This window comes from Vombatus ursinus, unplaced genomic scaffold (genome assembly GCF_900497805.2).
Source record: "Vombatus ursinus unplaced genomic scaffold, bare-nosed wombat genome assembly UNPS02014863.1, whole genome shotgun sequence".
In the NCBI taxonomy this organism is placed as follows: Eukaryota; Metazoa; Chordata; class Mammalia; order Diprotodontia; family Vombatidae; genus Vombatus; species Vombatus ursinus.
Window position 1 is genome coordinate 37173656 of NW_020954641.1, and position 5340 is coordinate 37178995.

The following is a 5340-nucleotide window of genomic DNA, read 5'->3' on the forward strand; positions in this document are numbered from 1 at the left end:
TATGACCATTACATTCCACTGATCAATTATTCTAGTTACCCTGTCAAAAAAAAGTGAATAAGCTCATTCTGACATGAAATGTACTTCTTGAAAGCATGCAGAACTGAAAAGTGATCTCTGCTCCTTTTCCTAAATGCTCATAAATCATCCATTTAATTTTTTAAATTTTATTCTAAAAAAAGAAGTAAATCCCATCGGCCTGTAATTCATAGACTCTACCACCCTTCCCCTTCTATTATTTTTTCTTTTTTCTTTTTGGAAAATTATGATGTTATTTAGTCCTGTAGCCATCTATCCCATTCTCAAAGATCTTAGAGATCATTTGACAGTTATCTTTGATTTCACAGACCATAAATTCTGCATCTTCCCATTACTTACTAATGAAGGCCAATCTAATGCATCTGGCATGCAAGATTCTCTATTATTTCATTCTGGCTTTTCTTTCTAGACTTATCTCCTTATATAAACATGATCTAATCAATATGAATTATTCTTCAAATATTCCTAATACTTTCTCATAGCCACGACCTTGTTCATGCCCTTTTAACTAGAATGCCCATTCCTCCAGGAATTAAATGTTCAATTACTACTCGACCTTCAATATTTCCATGAAGTTTCACCTCTTCCACAAACCTTCCCCATTCTCTCTAACCAGGTATAATTTGTCTCTCTCCTACATTTCTACAACTCTTGGTCTATACCACTTTCATTGAATTTTCATATTTTGCCTTGAATAATGGTATCTTAACATATATATATTAATTATTCTGTTATATTTGAGCTCTTTAATGGTACAATCTTCTTCCTCTTCATATCCTCCAAAGTGCCTAGCATGGGGCCATGCACAAGCTAGTCACTGCAGTGACTAGTATTTGTTAAATGAAGGTGTGAATGAATGAGTTATCCAATGCAGCTCACCTCCAGTAACCTTTCATTTCAGATAACTATAGTAATAAAGATCATGGATACTATTATAGCAGATTATACATTAATAACTATGCAAATATTCCTTCAGCCAAATAATAAAAACCTTTGAAGATTCAAAATGGCACCATTATAATGTAAAAATATGCAGGAATGAATATAATTTAACTTCAAGGTGTTGAAGCAGTATTTTCTATCACTTAAATACCCAATATGGGACCACTGGAAGTATAAAGCAGAAGAGATTATTATTTCTATATCAGCAACAAAATAACAGGTACAGAATTAATATTGCTATGATATAGAGAGAAAAGTTAGAAGTGGCATTAGAATAAGGAGTATATGTGTGGTTAGTAGAGAAAAGAAGACAATAGGAAAGGGAGTAAGAGGCATATAAAATACCTTTAACTCTGTTATTTGGGTTTCTCAGAAATTCTTAACCCAGTGCCTCATCATGGCATATACTTGACCCTGGGTTCTTGAAGTCTATGCCAGTAGAGAATCATGTTGCAAAGTTTCTTCCTTGGAAGACAGGATTCATATATAATCTTGGTGACACACTGACTTCTATCTGAGAACAAAAGTAATTAAGCATAGAGAGGTTCGTCACCACTAGTTTCCATTACTACACAACGAATTCTTTGGCTATGGATTCTGAAAAAAATAAGTAAAAGAAAAAAAAAGTTCCTCTGTGAGGTTCCTTTCAGCTAAGTAATAATGGTAAAAGAGTGGAAGAAAAGGTGACAGAGAAATCATTCAATAATCTGTAAACATTAACATGATGATAAGTATTCTAAATATAAGATTTTTGTCCAATGACAAGCGAGTCAAAATAACACTGGAAAAGCTAAACTATTTCCGAATTGACATTCTTGGGATAAATAAAACCCAAATACCAGATGAAGGAAGATAGCACTGTAGGATCTCCTTGAAAAGCAAACAGAAAGAATTGGTCTAGTTGGTTTCACCATGCCCCAAAAGGAAATGAAATTCATTATTACATAGTCCATTTGCTCATCTGGACACTTTGTCTTTTAATGAGCATAAGTAAAAAAGACTATCCTAAAGAAAATAAGAATTTATTCAATATTGACAAGATAAATGCAAAGTGTTTGCATGTGTGTGTGTGTGTGTGTGTGTGTGTGTGAAGGGGTAGAGGGGCACCAGTATCCAGGGGGAGATTAAGAAATTCTTCATATAGGTGTCAATTGATCAGATTTTTGAAGGGAATGAGGGATGTTAAGACACAGAAGTGAGAAAGGAATCAATCCCAAGCATAAAGGATAGACAGTGCCAAGGTGCAGAAAGAAAGATGGCATAATATATGAAACAGCTGGACCAAAAACAAAACAGTTTAATAAGGTATAGTAATGATATTATTATTGTTACTATTGTTGTTATTAATATAATTGCTAGTCTTTATATAATGCTTTGAATGTTGTAAATAACCTTACAAATATCATCTCATTTTATCCTAACCACAACCCTGGGAAGTAAGTGCTAATATTATCCTCATTTTAAGATGGAATCATATCCATACTGAAATTGTCGCAATTAGTGAAAGCAAAAGACAAAGAATTCATCATTAAATAGAAGACTAACTCATATTTTTTCTGTCAAAAGATTATAAATAACTTGGCAGATTTAATTATCCATTGTGAATCCAAGGACAATGAAATACAAAATTTTTCAGGACACTTGGTCTATTTTTGCCTTATAGCACTCATGATGAGTATAGAGCAGAAGACACAAATGAATATAGTTTTGACTTACTCGCCACCATCTGTTGCATACATTGAATAAGTAAATAAGTTGTACAGAGAACTTGACAAGATTCTTCAAACAAATGCAACCTTCAATGAGTAGGCAACATAGAGGAGTCTGCTCAAAATTGCACTGGAAAAGATGGTTCAGGATTCATTGAAAGCAACTTAGTAAAGTGTCTACTGTGAACAAGGAGTATTCCAGGTGCCAGCAAAACCAAAAGTGAAAGTCTGTTATCAGAGGGAGCTTCACAAAAAAGACTGCATTGCTAAAAACAAAAGAATATCATTCTAAGGTATTTACCTGCAAAATGGCCTTTAGGACCATTTAGGGCCATGCTTTAGGCATGGCAACTCCCAGAGGAAATATTATTACAATGCTCTCTGTGCATCACCTCAACTGCAATTTATTCTCAAGCTAAAAAGATGATATCTTATATGAACAACTATAGAAAATAATAGACAACAAACTGAGTTAAAGACCATTAGAAGAACTGGGGAAAGGATTTCTATAAATTTGGTAAAGCAACTTCCTGCTATTGAATATACTGGCTAAAAAGAGTGTTCCTTGAAGTATCCCAGAAAAAAAATCATGACTCTAAATGGACTAATACGGCAGACTGAAATTGAATCAAATGGAAATTCACTTGATGACTCACCCACCAAGTTATTTTCCAGTAAATTGGCAAATTTCTGAGTTCCATCAATTCTTGACAAGGAACCCAGCCCAGAAAGCAAAAACTAGCTCCTTTGTTTTCATTGGTGACTCATGAGAAAGAAAATCGTAGAATCACAGAATGCTCAAGCTAAAGTATTAACATTAGAAGCCATCTAAGCCATCCCATTCCTGAATAAGAATTCATTCTATAACATACACAACAAAGAGTCATACAGTTACTTCTTGAAAACCTCTAAAGAGGGACTTACTTTAAAGGCAGCCCCACTTTGGATAATTCTTTTTTTAATTAATTAATTACTCTCTCCTATTTTCCCAATCTATCGGTTCTCTGTTGCCTTAATTTACTTGCTTCTACCAATCAGTAATAAAATCCTATTGATTCTATATCCACAATGGCTCTAGAATCCATTCATTCTTTTCCCTTTTACTACTAGTTATGGCCCTTATCACCTCTCATGTGGACTATTAAAAGAAGCTGCCTGTCTCCAGTTTCTTCTTATTCCAATCCATCCCACATAAGACTTAGTTTTTCCACCTAGCTTCTCTCTTATACTTCATGATCTCCAGAAACTCATCATCTTGCAAGATGAAATGAACTCTCTAATTCACACACTCACAAATCATCTCCTACCCAGCCTTCAGGATTTCATTGTTCTCCCTGGGTTGGGTAATGCAGACAACTCCTACCTAAGCCCTCCTATCAGCTTCTTTTTATGTGGTGTTCCCTTGCATTTGATTGTGAGCCCCTTCAGAGAAGGGACTATCATGCCTTCCTTTATATCTCCAGTGTATAACACAGTGCCTGGCACATATTAGATACTTAAAAAATGTTCATTGACTCTGATTGCTAATTCATAGCCCATGGCACTCCATTGCTCAAAAATCTTTGTGGAATCTTCATTGTCTCCTGAACAAAAATCTAACTCCTTGGTCTAGCATTTAAGGCCCTTTATCATCTGTTTACAACTTCCTAGCCTAGCAACACCTTATTCCCCTTCAGATTCCCTGTGGTCTAACTAAATTAGTCTACTCACTACTACTCCAAAATACATCCTTTCCCCCCTCTCTATATATTTGTTTGTGCTGTTACTTCTGTGTGGAAAAAGTATTCCCTCATGTCCACTGTTTAAAATCTTACTCATTCTTCAAGGTCTAGCTCAGATACCTCATCTTTCATTTAATCTTTCCTGATCTCTCTAGCCAAAAGTCATTCCTTCTTTATATGAACTCTCAAAGCACATTGTTTTTCACATGCTCATTCACATTGCATTTTGCAACATAGAGATGTATGCAAATTTTATTTTCCTCCAATAGATTACAAACTCTTGAGGACAGGATCTCAGTCTTATTTATATTTGCATTTCCCATGATATCTAGCATGGTGCACTGAACTTAGTAAGTTTTTACAATGTGTTTGTTAAGTTGAATTGATTATAACTATAAATAAATTTGTTTTCACATTCTGATTTTTACCAGTTTTCTGTTACACACCAGGGAGCCTAGTCTAGTAAACACTTTCCTTTGCTAAGGGCGTCAATCAGGAAAGCAGACTTCAAAGCCTCCAACAAATTCTTTCTTAGGGAGAACTCAAGTATAAATAATCTCCCAATTCAAGAATTTTCTAATTGTTCTTCCCTGCCTTTGATATTAACTGGTTTTCAGTCTTTGGCCTTTACATATACATTTCCCCAAAGTGGGAGGAAGGAAGGTATTCCTTTCTCATCAATAGGATTGAGTTTAATGGTTATAGAGAGTTTCAAAACTGTCTGATGGCATCATTCTTCCTTTGGCTTCAACTCTACTCCCAGCAGTCCCTTTACTGAATATTTCACTCAACTTGATGTAGTGTCGAGTTGGTGAGTATTTTCAGATGATTTGTCAATACCAACTGATGTTTTCTTGTCACAGATAAACAGCCTGCACCATGAATCAATAGCATGCCAGCAATCCTGTTACAATCTCCTCTAATGTGTG